This window comes from Glycine max, chromosome 10 (genome assembly GCF_000004515.6).
Source record: "Glycine max cultivar Williams 82 chromosome 10, Glycine_max_v4.0, whole genome shotgun sequence".
In the NCBI taxonomy this organism is placed as follows: Eukaryota; Viridiplantae; Streptophyta; class Magnoliopsida; order Fabales; family Fabaceae; genus Glycine; species Glycine max.
Window position 1 is genome coordinate 11,467,847 of NC_038246.2, and position 26,917 is coordinate 11,494,763.

The window sequence follows — 26,917 nt, forward strand, 5'->3', positions numbered from 1 at the left end:
TCGTCTATCAGGTCAATATCTTTCCTTTCAACTTTTATTTTGTATATTACACTGTAGTTTTCAAAAGCAAAGGTGAAAGGAAAGATATTGAGCTGGTAGAGGAGGAACAGGCACAGATTGGTGCTGATCCTTCTAGTGGGACCTCCAATAAATCTGAGAATTATAAGGAGGAAGCATGGAAGAAAACACAGAAGCATAAACCAAAGAGGGTGGAGAGTGTCAACACTGATGCAGAAGCCTTTGGTGATGACTCGAAAATTCTGATTGCTCTATGCATTGTGAAGCTGAAGCAGTAGAACATACGAACAAAAGAGATACAGGCCATCAAAATGTGGCATTGGACAATAAGACAGGAGATTCAACTATGCTGAAGATGGGAGATTCAGTTAAAGTTGTGATCAAACAAGACATGAAGGGAAGAAGGCATAAATATGGGTTTAACAACAATGAACGTGAGAAGGCACAGAAGAAAAGGGTGGTGGATGATGAAACTGCCGACAAACATCAGCTGGATGAAGTCCTATGAAGATCCTCCTCATTCTCAAAGAGGGGAACGAGCAACAATTTGAAGGTTGTATATTCAGGAACTAAAGAATTCAAAATAGCTAGTAATAAGAGGGATTTGTTTTTGGGATTTTCTGAGCACCAAGAGCGGCTACGCAAGAAGTTTGCACTTGAGGAGGGAAGGATATTTGCAGCTAATGAACAAGTTTCTTAACTATTTGTCCTTAAGATTTTACTGTTTCTTTTTGCTAATATGTAAATATAAATGGTATAAGGGTATGGCGTAAAAACATGGTCTATATTTACTTCTAAGATTGTTAGGGGTAAAAATGACCATGTTCCTATGGCATAACCTTATATTATTTATATTTACATATAAGAAAAAAAACAGTAAAATCTGAAGGACAAATAGTTAAGAAAGTTGTTCATTAGCTGCAAATATCCTTCCCTCCTCAAGTGCAAGCTTCTTGCGTAGCCGCTCTTGGTGCTCAGAAAATCCCAAAAACAAATCCCTCTTATTACTAGCTATTTTGAATTCTTTAGTTCCTGAATGTACAACCTTCAAATTGTTGCTCGTTCCCCTCTTTCTTTTCTGCAAAAAAGAAAATCAAATGCTGTCAAAACATGGATGAAGTCCTAAGAAAATCAATATCAAAGAAAACATGGATGAAATCACAATTAAAAAGCACAACTACATATCTTTCAGAGTCGTTTGGTTAATTTGTCTTGTCTCCTTTTGTGGTGGGGTTTTGTTTAATAATCTTATACTTTTGCCTTCCAAAAAAAAACTTATCACTAATCCTCTTTTCATTAATCCAATTTTGTATGTTATTGTATAAAAGATCATGGGTTCTCCACCTGCCTCCACCACTCCTCCTCATCCTCCTCCTTCTCCTCCTTCTCCTCCTCCTCCTCCTCCTACTTCGGACGCATCGGCTTCGACGTCTGCCGTGAAGCGGACACGCAAAGCCGAACGCCTACGATCGTTGTCCACTAGACCACCTAGTGTTGAGAGACCAGTGGTGCATGTTGATCCTGCTACAGGGAAGGCCGAAGGTCCCCACAAGGAGAAATTAAGAACATATTTGGGGATTGTGGCACGTGATAAGGTGGACATCACCTACGAGAACTGGAAGGAGGTCCCTACTGCTCAGAAGGACCTGATTTGGGAGGATATTCAGGTATTTCTCTTTTCTTAATTGATTATGTGTAATTAATAGCCAAAAAATTTCATTATTGTAACAAATAAACTTTGTTTCATGTTGTCAGGCGGAATTTGATATCCCAGAGGCTTCTGACAGTAGGACGAAAAGGAAGTTACTACAGACCATGGGGGAGAGATGGAGGCAGTTTAAATCAGACCTCACGAGGAAATGGGCCCTTGCAGCCGATCAGGACGGTGTCGAGGACACTATCTGTGACAAATACGACATCAACAAGGAAAAGTGGGCCCAGTTTTGCCAGACTCGCAAAGACCCTTCTTGGGAGGTATGTTCCTTTGCCATTTAAGTTGTTTTTCATATTAAAGATGATGTTGTTATACTTCATTCTACCCATTTCAAACATTATTGTTTAATTTTTTCAGGATGTGCGCATGAAGGCACAGGCCATCCAGAAGCAGAATACTGCCCCCCACGTTTTGTCTCATGGGGGTTATGATTATTTGGAGCAGAAGCTCCTGGCTGAGAAGACCAAGAAGAAGATGCAGGAAGCTGCACAGTCAGGAAGCGTTGATGGCATCATCGACCCTCCATCCCCGGTCAGACGCCACGTGAAGTGGAAGATGGCCCGCACGAAGAAGACAGGGGAGATGACGACTGAGGCCGCAAAGGAAATCGCTGAGAAGATTGTAAGCCATGTTCAACTAACCATTACAATTATGTTTGAATATTTTGAGAATGCCATGTACCACTGTGTGTTTTCTGTGCAGGATTCGTTTGAGGAGCAGGCCACACAGGGATCGTTCGTCCCCCATGGACGTCAGGATGTTCTGGCCGCTGCTATTGGACGTCCAGAGCACCCTGGACGTGTCTGTGCTGCTGAAGCCGGTGTCACCATCAAGCAATACTTTGGATCGGCTCCACGAACGTCCCGCAGTGCTTCCTCCCTGCCTCCTGACGAATTACAGCAGTTGACCCAGCAGATCAAGGACTAGCTAGAGGAGTCCATCACAGAGAAAGTGACGAGGCAGGTCATGGCATCCTTCAGCCACCTTCAGTTGCAGATGCAATCTCAGGGACTTGCAGTGCCTCCTGAGCCTGTGGTTGGTCCTGGTCCCTTTGGTCCTCGAGTGAGCACAAAGGGGAGTTGTGTTGATCCCTCAGGAAATGATCATGAGATCGGTGACTCTGACAGGTGCGGCTTGTACATAGAAGCAGATCTTGCACGCCTGGTTGCCATCAGGAGAGTTTATGAGGGATCCACTGTTGTTCATAACACTCCTTTGTTGCCTGGCCAAGTAAAGGTAAGTGTGGAGGAGGTTAGAGATGCAGATGCTCCAGTTCCTGTACCCACTGATGAGGTTTCCCTAGTGGGGCAGGCACTTCACACCTTCCTTGCTTGGCCGACACATCTGGTCAAGTCTTTATCACAATAGGTACTTATTGTCCTTACTATGTGTTTCTTCTTTTCAAATTAGGCTATTTAACTTTGTTTCATGAATAGGTAGCTGTGTCTCCGCCAAAACCACCTCCGAAGCCCGATCCGAAGGTCGATGATCCGCTTTATCTGATGACATTGACCATCCCAGAGCTTTTCTTGAGGCCTTATCAGGTTAGATGGGATGCCACCGTGTTCGGGGTCGTTAATCCAGATTTCCCCCTGTACATAAAGCACGAAGACCTCTCCGAAATCGCACACGGTGGTCAATGTCTCAGCATATCAGTGTTACAGTTGTGGATTCTGTAAGTCTTTATATAAAAGGCTTTTATTTACCTAAGTTATGGCTTTCAATTCATAAATATTTAACTTTGACTTAACATAAATAGGCATCTCACTGAAACATGTATGCGAGCGGGGAATTCTGATATCTATGGATTCCTCGAGCCTCAGTCCATTCAGAGGTCTGGGCAATCGCAGTTTGAATCTGAAAGTTACATAAAGAGTTGGATGCAGAGTTCACAACGCGATGTGTATCTTGGAGCCTACCTAAATGGGTAAGTCACAAAATAACAAAATTTAATTAATGTTTACTAATGTACTAACCCATTTTAGGTTCCACTGCAGCGGACACTGGCAGATGGTGGTCATCCTGCTCAAGGAACACTTAATTGTCTGGTTTTGTTCATCGCTTAACAGGCCAGACAACTACCTTAAGGGGATTATTAATAGGTTAGTGTTGTTTTCAACACATTTGCATTGTAATACCTCAACGTACAACACCAATTTTTAATTGTTACTCATATGGAACAGTGCTATCAAGGGTCTTGATGATGCTCCACAGCCTAAATCAAAGGCTCCTGCTAGGTGGATTGTCGTCAAGGTACGTCATTTACATAAAACTTCTACTTATATATATTTGTTTATATGTCTGTACACTAGTTGCTTAATTAATATCCAAATTTCATTATGTATTTAGTGTAATAGACAAAAAGGAACTACTGAGTGCGGCTACTATGTCATGCACTGGATGTCCACCATCATTTTAGGAACTTTTACAAATAATTGGGAAGCGGTAAGTTTATTTAAAAGAAAATCGATTTATTTATAATTTGTATTACATTATTAACTTAATATGATTTATTTAATCATGCAGTATTTTAACGACCCTAGACCATTGGAGCCTGAGAGATTAAAAGCATTGTGGATCCAGTGGGCACAGTTTTATCTCCGAATTAGAGATCAGGCCTAGGATTTAGGGACATTTTTTTAACATTTTTGACATTTTTTACATTTTCTATGTAATATGAACATTCAATTCATTTGTTGATAGTTCTTTATAATATATAAATCAATTATTTGATGTTTATTATCATTAAAACTGTTTGAAAGCAGAATAAAATGTTTATTTGCTGTGAATTGGGCCTTCTGAAATTGCATTTGACAGGTACAATTTTGGGTTTACTGTAAAAACAGAAAGTATATATAAAAAAAAATATTTGAAAACAACATCGGTTATTAACAAAAACCGATGTTAATATCATAACCAACATCGGCTATAATAGAAAACCGATGTTAACGTTTGTATATTAACATCGGTTTTTTGTGTATAACCGATGTCAGCGTTTGTAATTTAACATCGATTATCTGTAGAAAACCGATGTTAACTAGTGTACATTAACATCGGTTAATTATCAATAACCGATGTGAATATTTGAATATTAACATCGATTATTTATAATTAACCGATGTTATACACAAAGAACTACACCAAATAAGTGTATGCATCATCAACGTTGACATCGGTTTTCTAGCAAAACCGATGTTAAGGGCATATATTAACATCGGTTTTTCTAGAAAATCGATGTTAAACTAACATATTTACATCGGTTTTACTGGAAAACCGATGTCAACGTTCATCATGCCTACACTTTTTTTGCTGTTGTTCATTGTGTTTAACATCGGGTATTTGGAGAACCGATGTTGTCATATGTATGTTAACATCGGTTCTCCAAAACTGATGTTAACATTCATACATTCAACATCGTCACTTTCAACATTGGTTTTATAACCGATGTTGAAAGTGTATTTTCTAGTAGTGAATGCTTAACCTTTGAATGTTTGTTGAAGCAACCTTGTATTAATCTTAAAGCAATGCTCAACCTTTGAATTTTTATTGAAGCAACCTTGTATTAATCTTGAAGCAATGCTTAACCTTTGAATGTTTGTTGAAGCAACCTTGTTTGATTCTACTTTGGCATCATCAAAACCTTGTATTCATACACTCACAACTTAATGCTCTTACCAAATTCCAGAACCATGGCACGTCATGGTGGACGTGACTAAGTGGGGTCCCGAACTTCACACGTCAGCTTAGAGAAGTTCCTTTGACAGGAGGGTAGAATTGCAAAACAAAATACTCTGACACTCAAGTAAAAATATGTGTAAGGAAAGAAAAGCAAGTATATGCTTGATAAAGCTCATGTGAGCGAAAGAGAGAGAGGGGTACAAGCTTGATGTCACATGCTGAGTGTGTGAGCAAGTCGTGTAATAGTCGGGAGCTTAGAGATAATGTTAGAGATAAACATTTGAAATATAGATAAAAGCAGAAGATAATCATACCTTGTAGATAATGTGTGGGCTTATAGATAAATTAATACCTGCCAACAGATAATATATTCAAATGAATTCAAATATAAGTAGGTTAGAGATAACCTGCTGGTTGGGGAGCCCGACTGCTAAGGGTCAGGCGTCTGCACTCCTGTAGCAGAGTTGACATGGCGGGTTGACACGTGTCTTTAAGTGCCAAGTAGGATGCCATATAGATTTTGTGGGTCTTGGACAATACGTAAGCCCCCTAAACTTTGAGCCAGCTTGTAGGCAAAAGTGGTTGACCAATGTTAAAATAGATTGTCCCGTGTCCAGGGAGTTTGTCTCGTGTCGAGGGAGTTTGTTTGTTGTTCGGGGTAGTAGTCTTGACAAGCAGAGGGTGACGAGTTTGTCAAACCCCCAAGTATGGATGAGCGTTGTCCGGTGTTGGGCATGGTAGCCTTGAAAATGTGAGATTTGCAAGTCGATGTGGCTTGTCAAGCCCCCGAGCCTGGACATGTGTTGTCCAGGCTGCTTTCATCAAGTTGTCCGTGATGGACGTGTCTTTGGTGTGTCAGGTAAGGTAAGTTGTCGAATTTGCAACTCTGCCCTTTTTCTGACCATTGGAGAGTGCATTGAAGTCAGCACGTAACGACTATCTGCTGCAACAGGCGCATGTAGCACACGCATAGTACTATTGCAAACGAGTCACACGCGAAGTACTAGAGTAACAATTGTGCGTAAGTGGGGGAACATTATGATGCAAAATTTTAGGGCACCTCTTTAGCGTCCGTCAGTTATTAAAAACTCCATCTCCCTTATAAATAGAGTGGATGTTTAATTTTGGGTCATTGTTCATTGTCTTCTTGCTTCCTTGCTTACTCTTATTCATTCTCGATTCCTTGTGCTTTCTCAGCTTTCGATTTCCCTTTCTTCTTCCTTCAACTTCCAAAGGTACTTCCGTCCACTGCAATGTCTTTTTTTTTTTTTTTATTCTACCATTGGACTGAGTGGTAGTAATTGTGGGGGCTTGATTGAGCAACCCATCATGGATCAAGAGGTCATCTCTATAGGTTGTTCCTCGTCTGAGGATACTTGTTGAGGTGCCTCTGATAGCAAGTCCTCCTCCTCAGAGAGTGAGGACCTCGCCCTGAACTGGTGGGGGCACTTCTGGCCCTCACGGAAGGACACGACCTTCTACTGCTGTTGGGGAGCCAGTTCCTGTTACTGTAATCCTCCCTCCTTCTCCTTTTGGGGTTGCAAAGAGAGGTAGTGACAGCGGAGATGTGAGATTGTCTCCCTGCGTACAACCTAGCATGAATGTTGGGTCGTCATCATCTAGCCTGGCCGTTGTTGGCTATGAGTGGGTGAGGAATAACGTGCTAAAATATAAGTCTTGTCTGACCTCGACGGCAAGTGTCGCTGCCTTCCAACGCCAGGTGAAGCTAGCGAACCCTGAGGACTCCTGTAAGCTGGCCATTCAGGCTTGTGAGAGTGATGATTTCCTGGTTTTTAAGGCAGCGCCTAGTCTTCCACCTTTCTTTTTCATGTACAGATGCTTGTTTGAGGTCCTGGTGTCATTTTACCATTGACCACTTTTCAGTGTGCTCTACTGTAGCAGTTGAATGTGGCCTCTTCCTTGCTTCATCCAAATAGTTTGGCGATGGTGTGGGCTTTTTAAACTTTGTGTCCTTTCTTCAATGTCCAACCTAGTATGTCGGCCTTCTTTTTTTTCTTCCAAATAAAATTGTCTGGAAAGATTGGATGGGTCTCCTTGAATAGTGTGTCCAAGAAGCTGTTTGAGTTTGACTCAAAGGTCTTTCACCGTTTCTTTAAGGTCTTGGCTACTGATGGCATGGCTGATGGAATGCGACTGATGTTCAACAGGAAATGGAGTTTTGCTTCCCGTTCTACTAGCAGTATGATCCCACCAGATTGAAGTCGTATGACAAGGATCTGTTGACCCTTCTAGAGAGGGTCGACAAAGCAATTCTAGAGCAGCTGCCAGCCTTGTTGGACGCGCAGGCCATCTTGTATCTTCCTTCGACGATCGATCCTCTCACTTCCTTGGATGGTAAGTGCCTAACCTTGTCCTCGTTCGTTGTCTGAGGTTGGTGTTGGGCAACATCTAACACGTGTTTGTGTTATTGTCTTGGTTGTTTGCAAGTATTATGGGTGACTTCACTTGGAGGCCACTCATAAAGCAGGTCGGGCCGTGCCACCGTCTATTACTACTCCATCCATTAGAGAAAAGGGCCAACCTGGTGGTGAGGTTGGTCTTGTTGTTGTTGTTGTTGTTGAGGTCACCCCCAACACTCATTCCTCTGTTTTGGTAAACAGGAAGAGGGATGATGTTGCTGGGTCGTTAGGCTGTAAGAAGTCGAAGGCCCCTATGAGCCTCCGCTCCCTAAGGCAGGCTGTATGGATGGGCCCATTATGGGTTGCCTTATGACTGCACAAGATGTGCCTCCGGCTCCACCGACTTTCGAGGTTCCTGCACTATTGCTATGACTCTTGCCACTCCTGCTCCTTCACCCCCTCCTACTGCTATTGTTCAAGAGGTCTTTCCCATTGTTGTTGAAGCTATATGCCAGCCACTCAGGCTGAGTCTATTATGGTGTCGTGATCCACCGTGGCGGCCCCTCTACTAAGTGTCGGTGTGGAGACCACTGGTGCTCCTATGGTGCCGCCTCATTCTTCGTCGACTCTTGTGGTCCTCCCTGCTATTTTTTTAGCGGTTATGGAGTCGCCTTCTTTGTCCTCGCGCCCTCACGTCTCCCTCGATCATTTGTACACCTCTAGTGATGCTGACTCACTGTGGGGTGCCATTTACAAGCTGGAGCAAAAGACCTCGGCTGGCTTTGTGTCAGCCTTCGACAAAAATATCATCAAGTCGACCGGGGTGCAAAATGTTACTGACTCTGCCAAGGTGTTTCTCCAAAGGATTTTGACAATTCTGGAGGAGAACGGACTGCGGCACCAAGAGGCGATGCAAAAGATGGCATCCTTAGAGGCAGAGGTCGCCAAGTGAAGGGCTACTGCTCAGACTCTATGGGGAGTGGAATGCCCTAAAGTGACCAATGCCACTCTTGCTTTTACTGAGGCCATAAGGGCGAACCGCCAACTATCTTCCAAGGTGGTGGTGCACTGGCCAAATTACTGCACACCCGATTAGATGTTGATGACTTGTTTAAATGCTGCAAGGACTTGCAAGCTGAGAATATGGACCTGGGCGAAAAAGTGGAAAACATGGCGGCTAAGAAGGACAGGCATGCCAAAAGGATTGCTAAGTTAGAGGCCTGGCTTAGGGAGTTGGAGTCCAAATTAGAGGAGTCCAAGCTGCGGGCTGCCAAGGAAAGTGAGGCCAACAAGGAGCATAAGGAAGAGTTGATTCTGTACACGAAGGAGGTCATGGAGCAATACGAGAAAGGCTTTTAGAAGTCCATCAGGCAGGATGGTTTCTTTGTGAAGGACCTTGACTTAGGTCTCTTCGATCAATTCAAAGATGTGAAAAAGTGTATCTTGCTTGAAGAGGAGGAGATTGATGCGGAGGAGGAGACTGCTGATGAAGGGTAGGGTGCTGCAGAGCAAGGCGATGATGCATGTGTCTAGGCTACCTTTGTCTTTATCTTTTTTCTTCTTTGTTGAAATTTTTTCGTATAGGCCCTGTAATTATGACAATTGTCGCAATCTACCCTTCAGCGGGAGGGCGACGGGAGGGCTCACGGGTGCGTCTTCCAAGAAAGGAAAATGCGCGGAGTCGCCACCAATGTTTATTCGAGGAAAAGGTCGGAAAAATCGGAAAAGGTGTGGTCTACGAACTTTAAGTGTGAAAGGTTCGGGAGTTGTATTTACGCACGGGGAAGGTATTAGCACCCCATGCGTCCGTCACAAAGGACGACAGCCTTTAATCAAGTGTGCAATATTATGTCTTCGATTTGTTTTATTTTTCCTTTTTTACATTTTTATGTATTTTTATGCCTTTTGTATTTTTTATCTTTTTGTGGTCGACAAGGGTGTTTCCTTTGCTCCTACGTATTCCTCAATTGTGATAAGGAAATCAAACCTACGTAGTTCTTTGAGAACTAAATGTTGATTAAGTTGTTTTTATCTTTTTTTGCAAGATATATTTTGACCGAACAAAAGTCGTTTAAGGCGTTGGACCATTTAAACGATCTTTTGATTCTTTTGAAAGGAGAGAAACATTAAGGCGTTGGACCATTAACGATCTCTTGGTTTTTTGAAAGTAGTGACAAAGTTACATGTTGATTTTACACTTTTGAAAGTCCATGTTAACCAATAAAAGCAAAGAGGATCGATTAAGGCGTTGGACCTTAAAATGGTTTTTAGTGATTTTTTGCGGATAAAGCTTGATTTGTGAGTTGATTTTAGCCTTAGTTTCACTCTGGTTATTAGTCAATTGATCCAAAGAAACTTCCAAAGAAAAACATCCGATTGATTTTTTTGATTATTTTATTTAAAGATATTTTAATTATTTTATTATTATTTTGCCCTTTTTTTGGTTTTAAACGTGGTTTTGGCGTGAAAGATCGGTTGGATTTTATTTTAATAGAGATTAAATGATATTACAACTCAAATGATCGATGGAAATTCATTTTATTATTTATTAGGCGAGAAAACAGCTTAAATAAATGGTTAAAGCACGTCAAAATGGGGTACGAAAAATAAACAAAATAAAAATAAAAGCATGCGAAACAAGTGGGGATCACTAAGGGTGCATAGAATGAATTGAAAGATTTGATTTCGGGGACTTACCAGTTGAAAACTGAAGAACGAATGAAGAACGATGAAGAACGGTGAAGAATCTTCATGAAATCGTTCACGAAAATGTCTCGGAAGCGTTACGGAAGTTGCTCGGCTTGGATTTTCTTCACCGAAACAATTTTTCTCACTAATTTCAAGAGAATCCTAAATACCAGAAGGGCTGAACGAAATTACTCTGCCCTCTTTCCCCTATTTATAGGGAAAAAGAGGGAGGTGGTTGCGACCCAGCTCGCTTAGGCTAGCTGGGTTGCTTCCACCAGAAGGCACCGCCTTCTGTTCAAACCCCCTAGAAGGCCCAAGTGGGCCCAGTTGCTATTTGCACCCCCTTTTTACTAAATACACCCCTTTTTGCTTTTTTTTTTTTGCTGATTCCTTTTTTGTAACGTTATGGAACTTTACGAATTACGTAACGACACTTATTTTCTTTCCAGAATGTCGTGAAACTTTATGGATTACGCAACAATGCCCTCTTTGACTTATGGAATGTTGCAGATGTTTACGGATTGCGTAACAATGTTTCCTTTCGACTTCCGGCATGTCGCGGAACTTCACGGATTGCCTAACAATGGGTGTTAAGTACCTCGAAGCGGTCAAGCGAAGGTTGCATGCCACCAAACAATGGTCCCCAGACGAAATTAGGGTATGAGAGTTGCCCTTCTTTACTTATCTTTTATTGGAGATAAAAGCGAAGTAATGATAAGACACTCATTTCGTTCGAGCAAAACATCATTCGGCTGGTCAATATCCCTGCCAGCGGAACCTGTCATTTAGAAAGAAAAGAAAAGGCATCAGAAGCATCAACAAACTTCATTGTCTTGAAAGCGACAAAGTTGGACAACCACGACACTTCCCTTCGCCATTGCACTCGATCGTCCTTGCCCAGCAGAGATGAATCTTGCGCGTCACCGGGCTTGAATGTTTCCGGACGACAAGATTAAAACCTGCAAAATTTTTGAAAATAATCAGAACTGAATGACCAACATCATCTTGACACCTTCGAATTCATTCCCCTCGGTTGACGAAAGGTGCAGATGACCATAAGGTATCTCCGCCTGCCACCTGACTCGCTGTCCCTGGATGGCAAAAGGTGCAGAAGATGATGTTAGTCTCCGCGCGTCAACGAGCTCGTTTTCCCCTGGTTAATGAAAGGTGCGGGAAACCATACGGTAACCTCGCATGTCACCTGACTTCACGGGTCAGGATGGCAAAAGGTGCAGAAGACGATGTTAGTCTCTGCGCGTCAACGAGCTCGTTTGCCCCTGGTTGATGAAAGGTGCGGGTAACCATACGGTAACCCCACATGTCACCTGACTTCACGGGTCAAGACGACAAAAGGTAAAGAAGACGATGTTAGTCTATGCGCGTCAACGGGCTCGTTTGCCCTTGGTTGACGAAAGGTGCGGATAACCATACGGTAACCCCGCATGTCACCTGACTTCACGGGTTAGGATGACAAAAGGTGCAGAAGAGGATGTTAGTCTCTGCTTGCTATCGTGCTTTGAGTCTTACGGATAGTGAAAGAATGTTTATACAAATAACCACTTGGGTATCTCCGCCTGCCCCCTAACTTCACGGGTTAGTATTGACAGAAATTGTCTGTGTACGGATAACCCTCGGGGTATCTCCGTACGTCACTTGACTTCACGAGTCAGGATGATAGAAAGCGCAGAAGACGACGTAAATCTCCACGTGTCAACGGGCTTGTTGGCCGCGATTGACAAAGGGTGCAGAAGACGATGTTAGTCTCTGCATGCTATCGTGCATTGAGTCTTACGGATAGCGAAAAAGAGTTTATACGGATAACCACTTGGGTATCTCCGCCTGCCCCTTAACTTCACGGGTTAGTATTGACAGAAATTGTCTGTGTAAGGATAACCCTCGGGGTATCTCCGTATGTCACCTGACTTCACGGGTCAGGATGACAGAAAGCGTGAAAGACGACGTAAATCTCTGCGTGTCAACGGGCTCGTTGGCTGCGATTGACAAAGGGTGTAGAAGTCAACGTTAGTCTCTGCATGCTATCGTGCTTTGAGTCTTACGGATAGCAAAAAAGTGTTTATACGGATAACCACTTAGGTATCTCCGCCTGCCCCCTAACTTCACGAGTTAGTATTGACAGAAATTGTCTGTGTACGGATAACCCTCGGGGTATCTCCGTACGTCACCTGACTTCATGGATCAGGATGACAGCAAGCGCGGAAGACGACATAAATCTCCGCGTGTCAACGGGCTCGTTGGCCGTGATTGACAAAGGGTGCAGAAGACGATGTTAGTCTCTGCATGCTATCATGCTTTGAGTCTTACAGATAGCGAAAGAGTGTTTATGCCGATAACCACTTGGGTATCTCCGCCTGCCTCTTAATTTCACGGGTTAGTATTGATAGAAATTGTCTGTGTACGGATAACCACTCGGGGTATCTCCGTGTGTCACTTGACTTCATGGGTCAGGATAACAAAAAGTGTGGGGCAGTCGACAAAAGCGAGGCTCTTGCTCCTACGTATCCTCAATTTGTGACGAGGAACTCAGACCTACGTAGTTCTAGCTTTTGCAGTGCAAGACTAAAATAATCTCTACCGGAAGATGCTGACATCTTCGGAAAGGGTGCAGATGACCACGTTGGTCTCTACTCGTCAATCGGACTTGGGGTCTCCGAATGATGAGGTGCGGATAACTGGAAGGTATCTCCACTTGCTACCAGACTCTTGGGTCATGATAGCAAAAGGTGGGGTGGTCGACAAAAGCGGGGCTTTTGCTCCTACATATCCTCAACTTGCGATGAGGAACTCAGACCTACGTAGTTCTTGCAAAAGCGAGACTAAAATAGTCTCGGTATTCCTTCACTAAAATGCGAACATGCTTTAGTAAAGAAACAAAACCTCCAACTGATCAGAGCAACACATGATTTTTGGTGAAAACAATGTGTCTATTGGGGAAGGAGAGTATGCTGACGAAATTTTCTCATAACCATAAATGAGATTTCGGATGTTAGCGTTTCGTTTCTAAACGACCATTTAGAGGAAACACTGGGTTCAACCAAAAATAGAAGAAAATCACTCAAAGTGTATCAATCTCACACAGGTAAGTGTTTTATCCTAATTCTGAACCATAGATATGCCATGACTTGATTTTGCAAATCATTTCCTATCAAATCAAAGATTACATGCGTGATCATGGATCAATAGGACTTTTCCTTGGGAATGGTGTTTTTTTGGTGGGAAATTTGGCTTGGAGTGTTTTGGCCTTTTCCTTTTCGGTTTTTCTTTAGTGCGGGGCGAAAAAGCCGCTAGTGCACAAGATTTTGGTTGGCAATCAAAGGGAGAGGACCACTTCGGGTCGTGGTTTCCTTTCTTTTCTTGTTTACTTATGACAATTCTGTGTTGTTCAGATATTGTCTGGTCCAAAGACCTTTTTGTATATTTCTTTTTGTTTTCTTTCGATCTTTGATTGGGAATTTTCTTTCTTTTTTTCTTTCTCTCAATCTTTGATTGAGAATTTTCTTCTTTTGCTTTCTTCCGACCCTTGATCGGGAACTTCTCTTTTTTTTTGTTTTGTTTTCTTTTGAGAGCAAGGATGGGCATTCTCACCCTGGGTCAAGGTTTATGGTGAGTTAGGATTTTGGCTTAAGGCTTGTAGAACAGCTGGACGTGGTATATGCCAAGGTGTTGGTTTGGCCAGTGGTTCAGGGATAAAGCAGATGTCCCACATTATTTCGATGATACACATGCAACAATGATGATTAGGAAATTTTATGCAAAACTGGTCATGCATGCACCTATGTGGACACTCAAGCATCAAGTTTTTATGGTCATGTGACACTAGGGCTCAGGATTCATTTTCCCTACTTAAGTCAACCTGATGTTTCTAAAATATGCTCCTTTATCAATTCAGGCATTCATCGGAGTCCATTTTGGGTGTTTCAGGAAATTTTCGCAGCATTCATCCTTCAGGCTCATACACATTTTATTCAAAACTGGTGTTATGATCAGTGAATCTTTTTCAAAAGAAAAGTTGGAAGTTATTTCTTTTCAAAAGCGTGCTGGCTTTTCAGCTAGACAATTTTATTTTTCTTTTTCTTTTTTTATTTTTCTTCATCTATTAAGTTATTATTATTTGTTTATTTCCTTTTCTGAAAAGGTCGTGCGGATGAGGGCGCACACTGCCTACTCACGTCAAACCACAAGGTAAACGAAAAAACATGCAATGGTAAGTCGCAATAAAAACAGTGACGAAATAATAGAGAGCCATAACGCCAAATTATAGCAGAAACAGAAACAATAACTGAAAGCAGTAATGTTAATAACAACAAAAACAATAACTGAAAACAGTAATGTTAATAACAAAAAGTGCGGCAACCTTGGTCATGTAGCTCCGCTCCCTCCCAAGAAACTGAGCAAGTAAGTCATATCTTCATCCATATGGGATTCATCCGCCTCTCGGGGGATCCTGCAGGCTCCTCCCCTACCTGGGCATCGGGCCAGTCTCCAGGCCATGCGACCTCAGCCCCAAACTGCTCCGGGGTAGGGCATACAAAAGGGGCGGAACCCTGCCCCTACTGACTGAGGCTGAACCGGTAGAGACACTCATGTATCTGCACCTGCCCACGATGGTTGGCCGCCTGCTGGCGAACCAAATGCTGTAGATAATGCTCCACGCCCAGTGGCCCAGCAGGATTGGCCTGCCGAGGTGGTGGCGGTGTGTTTGCGGCCTGATGTGCGTCGCCTTGCACCTGCCTAGGCGTGCAGTACTTCTCAATGAAGGCTCGGGTGATCGGTGGTCAGATTACCTTACTGGGGGTGATGGGAACTCCGTAGGACTGACAGAGGCCTGTGATCAGTGCCGGAAACCCCAGGGCCTTGTTGGACTTATCTAGGTCCAGAGGGTGCCTAGTAGGCACCATACCTACAAACAAATAAATGGCATCAGCAATCACCTGGGCCACGTGGACGCTCATCCGTGTCAGGATGGCATACACCAACTAGCACTTAGGCAGAGGGAGGTCGGAGTTGTGATCGCTAGGCAAGACATTGCTGAGCAGCAGTGCCATCCATGTCTGGGTCAAAGTGGTCATTCTGGTGTGCATGATCCGCACCCGCCTCCCTGCAGCGGTCCGAACAAAATCCTGCCCCGGTATGCACAACAGTTGGGCGATGGCTTCCTCATCGAAACCGTCGGCCCTGCTCCTCCTCTGGCTGAACTCACACTACTGGCCTTCCTCCAAAATTAGCGGGTCACCCAGGAACTGGCTAAGGGCATCTGCGTCGAAGGGAATCCACTAACCCCTTACCCATGAGCGCATGTCCCGAACTCCCTCCTCCGTGGGCCAGGCATTAGCATAGAACTCTAGGACTATCTCAGGGTCGAACTTGGCCATGGGAGTCACTAGCGGTGTCCAATGTCTGCGAGCTATCTCCTCCTGGAAGTCCATATACTCATCCTCCCTGAGCTGGACACGCCTCTCCCTGTGGAATGACCATCCCCTGATGGCCTCAAAGCGCTGCTGGTGCTCGGCACTCCGGAAACAATGACTATCAAACTCTGAGGCAACATTGGATCCTTCTCCTGTGACATCTCTTCTAGACCTCTTTGTGGAGAGTTTCTTTGGAGCCATTTCCTGCGAAAAAAACATTTGGGAAGTTAGTTCAAGAAACCTAATCAAAACGAAAGCCAGATCAAGCCAAACAGCGTACCCTTCTTTCCAACAAAATGCGACTATCCACACGAATTTTGAAAGGAAAACTTACGCATCAACACGCGGGTTTTCCTAAGATATACATACATTTACACCTATCTTTCCCTTGGTGAACGACATCGTATGAGATGCCCCTACTTTCGCTTGCAAAGAAATTTCTTATGCTACATGCCAAACTATCCATACATATTTTGCAAGGCATTTTGCTACCTATCTACTCCATTTTGAATGGCATCTTTGCTATATGTTCACATTTCATTCGCATATATGTTCATACACTTGAGAGGAAACTTCATGCTATATATATATTCACACATATTTACATTCATTCGAAGAGCAATTTCATGTTGCACATTCATTGGAAAAGCAATTTTTGTACTACTTATTCACATTTTTGAAAGGCAATCTCATGTCATATGTTCCTATTTGGAGAAGCATTTTCGTGCCACATTCAACATATATACACATTTGCAAAGCACTTGGCTACCTATTCTATATACACATGTACATGGTGAACAACATTTTCACACCATCTAGATACAAAGAAATCATCATGGTGCAGCCCAAACCAAGTGCTGGCCTAAAGGGGAAACCTCACCAACATGCTCTCATTTTCATGCCTTCTTGCATTCAACAATCAAAGGCTTGGGTCCCTAGGCCTAAGTCATATTTTGGCATTTACCCTAACCCCCGTAAGTTGCCCACACCTCCAAAAATGGCAATCATACATGCACATACCCAATCTGTAAACAATATTCACAAATTTATGCGCAAACGCCATTGAGGCATTTCACTGAGCACTTGTTGGGCGCACTTTTGGGTACAAACAGCAAGGGGATGGGGGCAATGTGGCTTGCCCCATCATTTTAGAACACAACCTAGGCCTAAGGCCATCCCCTACAACCCCCCAATTCAATGAATCAAAGCACAAATTTGCCCCAAATTGTCTCACGAAATTGGTCAAATCATGTACAATTTAGAGCATAAAAAGGCATCAATGGAAAACTAGAGGCCAAAGGATAATGTACTTACTTGTATGGAGTGATCAAAGACACTAAAAATGGAAGCAAGAGCACAAAAAATGGTGGCCTAGGGTCAAAAACCCGTAAATCCCGTGGGTGCTGCGTTTTTGAATGAGGGAGGGGAGTTTTGGGTGGAGAGAAACTCACCCTCCCCTCATTTTTATGTTTTCTGGTGCAGGGGTGCTCACCCAGGCGAGCTAACCCTGCACATTTTTTTATAAAAAAAACAAAGGTACGCGCTCTCTGTGGGTCGGCGTTTGCTTACTCGAAGCCCCTAGGGTAAATTAGGCATCTGACCATCACCTTAAAGAAACAACAGCAATAATAGGTAGGAATTCAAAGGATACTAGGCTGCCTCCCAGTAGCGCTTCTTGCTTGTCTGGAGCTGGACGTGGGATGGTGATCTGTTGATCATGGGCCTAGCCTCCATTCGTGCCCGTCCCCAAGTACCTGAAAGCAGGAGATGACATTGGGCAGCAAATCGTGGCCACGTTACCGCTTACCTCGATTTGTCTCTGTCTTGGATTTGGCATGGTATTTGACTATTGCTTAAAATGATCCTGTCCCTATCACAAGATAACAAATATGCATGTGTATGCGTATGCATGAGCGTTTTCAAATGCAATAATCTTTTAGCAAAAGCTTGTCGGGTTCAGTTTCAATTAAGCGCTTGGGGCATCCTATGGACTGAGCAAAAAGGCTCAGGTCATCAAATACTACGCTTCTTTTAAAGCACAAAGCGAGGATCGAAACCTCAACCCTACGTTCTTTTAAAAACTGCAATGAGAAAATTACAGAGGACAGAAATCCATGGGGGAAACCAAGAAGAACACACAAAAATAAAAACATGCAGCGACTTCCTTAATTTCCCCAAATCTTAAGCGTAGTATCGCTTGACAACGTCGGAGTTCACAGGTGAAGTTAGCTCCTCGTCATCCATGTTGGCGAGCACTAGGGCCCCCCTAGAGAAAGCCCTTTTTACGATGAATGGCCTTTCGTAGTTCGGGGCCCACTTTCCCCTGTTGTCTTTCAGGGCTTGGGAGACTTTCTTTAGCACCAATTCCCCTTTGCTGAACTTGCACGAGCGTACCTTCTTGTCAAAAGCGTTCTTCACTCGTTTCTGATATAAACGCCTGTGGCTCATGGCGGCCAAATGCTTGCCTTGTATGAGATTAAGTTGATCGAAACGTGCTTGGGCCCACTCCGATTCCTTTAATCCGGACTCTACCAAGATTCTCAATGACGGGACTTCCACCTCAAACGGTAGCACAACCTCCATTCTGTATACCAACGAGAACGGTGTTGCCCTGGTTGATGTGTGCACTGAGGTTCGGTAACCATGTAGCACGAATGGGAGCATCTCATGCCAATCCTTGTATGACACAGTCATCTTCTGGATAATCTTCTTGATATTTTTATTGGCTACCTCCACTGCTCCGTTCATCTTGGGTCTGTAGGGTGTGGAATTGTGATGTTGGATCTTAAACTCCTCGCACATTTCCCCCATCATCTTGTTATTAAGGTTGGTGCCATTGTCCGTGATAATCTTCCTCGGCAAACCATACCGGCAGATAATCTTCCTCTTAATGAACCTGACCATGGCTTCAACCCACTTAGTGAAGTAATCGATCGCCACTAGGATGAAACGGTGTCCGTTCGCAGCTTTGGGCTTTATGGCCTGATGCAATCCTATCCCGCAAGGGCATTGGGTAGAAGACTCCAAGTAGATTGGGCTAGAGATCCAAGGGAAGGCCCTAGGGTTCTCATGAGCCTTAGGGTAGATTTCGAGCCCATGGGCTAAGTATGAGCCCGCTTATCTTTGTAAATATTAGAATAGGTTTTTCCTTCGTTTGGGCCTTGTATTTTGGCCATTCTAGTAGTATAGGGTTTCAGCCTTGTATTTCGGGGCATTTTGAGTAGTCTTTGTAGTAAGGACCTTTTTTTTGTATTTTCATGTTTTTTGTCATGGGGGTGAGCTTAGCTATTATAGGGGGTGTGTAGCTAAGTTCTAGCTTCTCATCTCAAGGAGGTGAGCTTAGCTATTAGAGAGGTATGTGTAGCTAAGCTCTAACTTCTTTAGGAATCTTCTTAAGGAAGCTTCTCAAGGAGGTGAGCTTAGTTATGAGAGGGGTGTGTGTAGCTAAGCTCTAGCTTCTCAAGGAATTTTTCTCAAAGAAGCTTCTCAAGGAAGTTTTCTCAAGAAATCTTCTCAAGGAAGCTACCTAGTCTATAAATAGAAGCATGTGTAACACTTGTTGTAACTTTGATGAATGAGAGTCTTGTGAGACATACTTCAAAGTTCCACTTCTCTCCCACTTTTATTCCTTCAATTTCGTGCTCCCCCCTCTCTCTTTCCCTCCCTCTTTCTTTTCCTCCATTGAAGCATCCTTCCAAGCTTCTTATCCAAGGCTCATCTTGGTGGTGAAGCTCCTTCCTCTATGGCTTATTCCTTAATGGATGGTGCCTCCTCTCACCTCTTTTCCTTTGTCTTCCGTTGCATCTCCATGGTGGAAAATCACCATTAAAGGACCCCATTGAAGCTCAAAGATCCAGCCTCCATAGAAGCCCCACAAGCAAGCTTCCATCAAGTGGTAATCAGAGCACAAGAGCTTCAAGTAGGTGCTCCTTAAACCTTCATTAATTTTTTGCTTTACCTTCTCTTCCATTGTTTTTTCTTCATTTTTCTCCATGTATCTCCTCAAATGTCTTGTGCTAAATGTTGTTAACTTGATTATTTAGAGTTTTCACCGATTAAACTTGCTATAGAAGCTAGATTTTATTTTCTATGGTTCAAATTTCTTGTTCTTGTTCTTGAACCATGAATTGTGTTGAGTTTATGTTCCTTTGAGTTTTGTCTTGTTATTTTTTGTGTGGCTGAAACCTAAACCATAAAATTCTTACAAAAATATTAAAGTAGAAGAAAACCTCAAAAATCTAGAGTGACTTGTTCACCTATTGTAGTTTTGTCATAGAAGTCATGTCTAGTCATGAAACTTGTCACATAAGATTTCTTATGTTGTGCTGAATTTTATTTTCTTGTTTCTTTGTCTAACTCATTTGTTCATGAGTGTATGAAATTCTTTTAGCCTATTATTTGATTTGAGTCAAATCTTTCATGTTAATTAGTCCTTAACATGTTCATGCAAAATTCTTAGAGAGTCTTTGATTGTGAACCTTTTCTTGAACTTTTAGGTTTCCTTATGATTGTGTCTATTGTGAATTTCAGTTTTGGTGATTGAATTGCTGGCTGAAATGTTGATCCTAAGTGAATATTGAACTCCTAAAACTGTGGTAAACAATCCTAGTGAGTTCAACATACATAGGAAGGTTGAAAGTAAGCCCAAGGCAATCAATATACCATGCTTAAAGAAACAAATCGCTGGTGCTGGCAGCTTGGACATACAAACTTGTAAAAATTACTGAGAATTGGTTACTTTGAATTTTGAGCTGAAAGTTTTACTGAATTTTCTAGACATCTGTAAAAAAGTAATAAAAAAAGAAACAAGTGATTTGGATAAAAGGAAAAAATACTAAAAATCACACAAGTTGGCAGGAAAATCAGTATCCAGAAAAAAAAAGGGTGAAAGGGAAGTGTGTTTGTTGTTTTGGCTCAAAATTTATTCTATAATTGGAAATTTCAATTGAAAATTAGTGTGCAGACAAGTGTCAAAGCTAGAGGTTTGTTGAGTCTTTTTTTTCAGTTTTTTTTACTCTACTCTAGAGCCATTCTAAGTTTCTCTTTGAGTCCTAGCTTGCTTCTATGTCCTTTTCATTGCTTTAATTGTTGAATAATCCTTGAAAAATTGTCTTGTTAAAACTCCATTGGTTTAGCTTTCATTTCATTTTTTTTGGTCTTTGGTTATTGCTTGTCTCTTTGTTTCCTTGTTTGTGGGTTGCCATATAGGGAATTGGAAGGAGGATTGGTGCCATCCCTTGAAGAATTTGAGTCCATAAGCAAGGGGCCAACAACCTTAAGAGCTATTGGACTAAGAAGCACTCCAAATTGAGTGAATCACCAAAGAGAGAACAACCACCAAAATTGAGGACCGTTTTGTAATTTTGTAATTTGCAATTTACTTACCTTCATTGCTTTCAAGTTTTGTAACAAAAAGGCCTTTCATTGGAAGTGTGTTGGGAGCCTCCAATAGGTTACCAAACTTTCATTTGTGTGTAATAATTTTAGGCAATTTTTCCTTAGGATAGTGAGTGTTTTGATGGGAACCTTGAATGTGGTCATCCAAATACTCTTAGGATTCGCCTAGTTTACATTTCTTGCTTACTTTCATAGCTTATTTCCTTTACCTTCCATTGTCAAACCGCCTAGATAGCTTTCCTTTTACCAATTAGTTTTTTACCTTATCTTTCACACCTCTTTTAGTGTTTATTTGGCTAGTTTCAACCATAGTTTTTTTTACCTTTTGTTTTCAAACCTCCAACAAGAAAGAACCACAACTTAGGAACCAACATGAGTCATCATTCATCTAGTGTTAATGGCAAGGGTACTAGTCATAAAGACCCATTATCTAGAATCTTAGATGAGTTGTGTTCCCTCAAGTTATGGAAAGAAAAACAAGAGAGAAAAGAAAAAGGAAAAAAAAGAGTGGAAGAAATAAGTCAAGATGAAAGAAAGAAAATAAGAGAGGAAAAAAGAAGAAAAATAATGAAAGAAATGAAAAGAGAAAAACATGCCTCCTATAATAGTCATAACTCTTGCAAAAGCCTAAGTGAAGAACTTTGTGACTATTACGAAGGAAGGCATAGGTCACATCTTAGACCTCACTCCCATAGAAGAGAAATGGAAAGAAAGCCTCAAGAGGCTAACATTAAACTCTCATACTTCCATGGGAAGGACAATGTAGAGGCTTACTTAGATTGGGAAATAAGGGTAGAGCAACAACTTAAAAAGAAGTCTACTTCAAAATCTTATGGCTCTCACTCTTATCCAAAGAAAGACCAAGGTCAAGGCATCTTAGGGGTGACACCTTCTAAGCCCAAAGATGATAAGGGGAAGACAATAGAAAAGCAACCCCCTAAGGCTAGTATGCAAGAGAAAACTAGCTCTATAAAGTGCTTTAAATGTCTTGGAAGAGGACACATTACTTCTCAATGCCCCACCACAAAAACCATGATTATGAGGGGCCAAGACATTTATAGTAGCCAAGATGAGGCTACTACTTCACCTTCCTCCAGTGAAAGTGAAAAAGCAAAAGGGGAAGAATCTAGTGAAGAAATCTACCCCCAAGAAGAAGGACAACTATTAGTGGTTAAAGAGAAGTGTAAGGAGGTAAGTGTCTCCTCCAAGAGTTTAGCTAAGAAGGAAACTCATTTTACAATAATGACAAACATTAAAGAAACTTTCCCTCTTAGACAACCTCCACATTTTCTCTTTTGTAAAAAGGCACTTGCTAGCATTGCCACACCTCTTGGGCTTGAGTTTATTCCTCAAGTAAAGAAGTTGTTGGATGAGGGTTTGGTTTGCAAGAGCTTAAATCCTTGTTCTTTGTTGGTGCCCAAAATAGGTATTATTAGGTACCAAGTCCCTAAAATAGGTGGTATGATGAATGTTTTTAGTGGTGCAACCCTCTTTTGTAAAATCACTCGTACACCTAACATCTTCATGGTGTGTGTACATAAGGACCCATTAGGTAGGTTTGTTCTTATTTTTAGTTTCAATACAAACTTAGGTACTCATATGGGACACCTTAGGTTTGTCATACTTTTTGGTAGGAATAATCAATATGAAAATACAGAAAAAGGTATGTTTTATTGCGTTACTTTTCTTAATTTTTCAAATAGTGATCAAGGGGTTCCCATGAACCCTAAGAGAATAAAGGTCATTCCTGAGTGGCCCACTCCACCAAGTATAAGAAAAATTTGGGGCTTTCATGACTTAACAAACTTTTACAAAAGGTTTGTCCCATATTTTTCTATACTTGTAGCACCACTCATTGAGTTGGTGAGAAACCATGTTCCTTAATGGGAAGATGCCCAGGAAATGGGTTTTCAGACCTTACCTTACTTCAACATACCAAACACCATTAATACATATGTTTTTGTTCTTTTTACAGGTGTTGAGGGAAGGAGCCTAGAGTATGAAGAACCTCGGGATTTGAGGTCAAATCCTTTCCAAGGTGGAGGGAATGATGCAATCCTATCCCGCAAGGGCATTGGGTAGAAGACTCCAAGTAGATTGGGCTAGAGATCCAAGGGAAGGCCCTACGGTTCTCATGAGCCTTAGGGTAGATTTCGAGCCTATGGGCTAAGTATGAGCCCGCTTATCTTTGTAAATATTAGAATAGGTTTTTCCTTCGTTTGGGCCTTGTATTTTGGCCATTCTAGTAGTATAGGGTTTCAGCCTTGTATTTCGGGGCATTTTGAGTAGTCTTTGTAGTAAGGACTTTTTTTTTGTATTTTCATGTTTTTTGTCATGGGGGTGAGCTTAGCTATTATAGGGGGTGTGTAGCTAAGTTCTAGCTTCTCATCTCAAGGAGGTGAGCTTAGCTATTAGAGAGGTATGTGTAGCTAAGCTCTAGCTTCTTTAGGAATCTTCTTAAGGAAGCTTCTCAAGGAGGTGAGCTTAGTTATGAGAGGGGTGTGTGTAGCTAAGCTCTAGCTTCTCAAGGAAGTTTTCTCAAAGAAGCTTCTCAAGGAAGTTTTCTCAAGAAAGCTTCTCAAGGAAGCTACCTAGTCTATAAATAGAAGCATGTGTAACACTTATTGTAACTTTGATGAATGAGAGTCTTATGAGACATACTTCAAAGTTCCACTTCTCTCCCTCTTTTATTCCTTCAATTTTGTGCTCCCCCCTCTCTCTTTCTCTCCCTCTTTCTTTTCCTCCATTGAAGCATCCTTCCAAGCTTCTTATCCAAGGCTCATCTTGGTGGTGAATCTCCTTCCTCCATGGCTTATTCCTTAATGGATGGCGCCTCCTCTCACCTCTTTTCCTTTGTCTTCCGCTGCATCTCCATGGTGGAAAATCACCATTAAAGGACCCCATTGAAGCTCAAAGATCCAGCCTCCATAGAAGCCCCACAAGCAAGCTTCCATCAAGGCCCCAATCACATCTATTCCCCACATGGAAAACAATCATGGTGCAACCAAAACATTCAGAGGCAAGGGCGGAGCGTTGACATTGTCAGCAAACTTCTGGCATTTGTGACACTTCCTCTCATGGAGACAACAATCGCTCTCCATGGTGAGCCAATAGTAGCCCGCCCTTAAGATCTTCCTAGCCATGGCGTGCCCGTTAGCGTGAGTACCAAACAAGTCCTCATGGACCTCCCCCAGCATGCTCTCAGCTTCCTTAGTGTTCATGCAGTGTAGCAAAACCATGTCATGGTTTCTCTTGTATAGTATGCTTCCGCTCAAGAAGAAGCCAGCCACCAATCTCCTTAATGTCCTCTTGTCATTGTCGGAAGCCTCCGATGGTTACTCTTTGCTTTCAACGTACCGCTTGATATCGAAATACCAAGGCTTACCATTCCGCTCTTCTTCCACCAGACAACAATGTGCGGGTCTGCCACGAAACCTGAACTCAATGTACGGTAGGTCTCCGTGCGGTGTCAGCTAGAACATGGATGCTAAAGTGGCAAGCACATCCGTCATTTGATTTTCCTCTCGGGGAACGTGATGGAAGCAGATCTCATCAAAGAACCCAGCCAATTCCTTGATATAGGCCTGGTAGGGTATCAGCTTGTGGTCTCTAGTTTCTCATTCCCCTCTCAACTGGTGAATCACCAGCGCTGAGTCTCCGTACACCTTGAGTAGCTTGACATTGAAGTCAATTGCTGCCTGGACGCCCAGAGCGCATGCTTCATATTCAGCCATGTTATTGGTGCAGTCGAACCCCAACCTGGCTGTGAAAGGTATACATTGATTGTCCGGAGAGACCAATGCTACCCCAACACAATGGCCTAGAACGTTTGACGATCCATCAAACCATACGATCCATTTGTCCCTGTCCTCGTCTAGTTTTTCCTCAAACAAGGCCATGATGTCCTCATCCGGGAACTCGGGATGCATGGGTTGATAGTCGTTGAGAGGCTGCTGAGCCAAATAATTCGCCAAGGCGCTTTATCGCCTTTTGGGTGGCATAGACTATATCACACTCGGATAGCAAAACATGCCACTGGGCGATCCGCCCTGTTAGAGCAGGCTTCTCAAAGATGTACTTGACCGGGTCCATTTTGGATATCAGCCACGTGGTATGGCTCAGCATGTATTGTCTTAGACGGTGGGACGCCTAGACTAAAGCACAACACGTTCTTTCCAGCAAGGAGTAGTTCATCTCACAAGCCGTGAACTTCTTACTCAAGTAGTAGACGACGCGTTCTCTTTTCCCGGACTTGTCATGTTGCCCCAGCATACACCCCATTGACTCGTCCAAAACCGTCATATACAAGATGAGAGGTCTTTCGGGCACCGGCGGCATAAGCACGGGAGGGTTCATGAGGCATTGTTTGATCCTTCCAAACGCCTCTTGACAGTCCTCGTTCCAACGGATGGATTGGTTCTTGCGTAAGAGTTTGAACAACGGCTCCCAGGTAGCGGTGAGCTGTGATATGAATCTGGCAATGTAGTTCAAACGCCCCAGGAAACCTCGGACCTGCTTCTCGGTACGTGGTTCTGGAATTTCAAGGATGGCTTTCACCTTTTCGGGGTCCACCTCTATCCATTTCTGGCTTACGATGAAACCCAGTAATTTTCCCGACTTGACCCCGAAGGTGCACTTAGCGGGGTTCAACCTCAACCAATACTTCCTAAGCCTTTCGAACAACTTCCGCAAGTTGACAAGGTGTTCCTCCTTGGTTTTAGACTTGGCGATCATGTCGTCTACATAGACCTTGATTTCTCGGTGCATCATGTCGTGGAACAAAGCCACCATAGCCCGTTGATAGGTTGCCCCAACGTTCTCGAGTCCAAAGGACATCACTTTATAACAGAGCGTCCCCCACAGGGTGACGAAGGTAGTCTTTTCCATATCCTCTGGCACCATTTTTATCTGATTGTAGCCGGAGAACCCGTCCATGAAGGAAAATAGAGCAAAATTGGTCGTATTATCCACGAGGATATCAATGTGTGGCAGAGGGAAAATGATGAGGACATGACCAAGAGCAAGGGCAAGGATCCACTTGAATGACATAAAGGACCTATGACAAGGGCTAGAGCAAGGAAAGCCAAGGAAGCTCTTCAACAAGTGTTGTCCATACTATTTGAATACAAGCCCAAGTTTCAAGGAGAAAAGTCCAAGGTTGTGAGTTGTATCATGGCCCAAATGGAGGAGGACTAAATGGCACCACTTTGTCTCAATTTTAGAGTGTTTAGTTTGTCTAAATAATGGCCCAATCCTTGTAAAGTTTGCTGACCAAAAATATGTTTTGGGTTAATCAACTGAAAGGGCTTTAGTTAGGTTTACTTCAATTTGTAATAAGGGCCCAATTGGCAACCTAGGAATCAACCTTTTGGGAGACCAAATGGTGGCTGATTGACGGCTGTTGGGGGTGACTTTTGGTTGCCACAATTTCAGTTACACTCAGCCATTAAGTTCTTTTAATTCCCTAGGTTAATGGCATGAAGTTATTTTAATTCTAGGTTAGTGGGTCATTACTAAAATCTGCTGTAACGCTTATATATAAGCTGAACCATTTTATCAATAAGACAAGTTGAGTTTTATTCAGAAAATTAGAGTTTATCTCGTTTATCTTAGTGAGAGTGATTCTCCTAAATTCT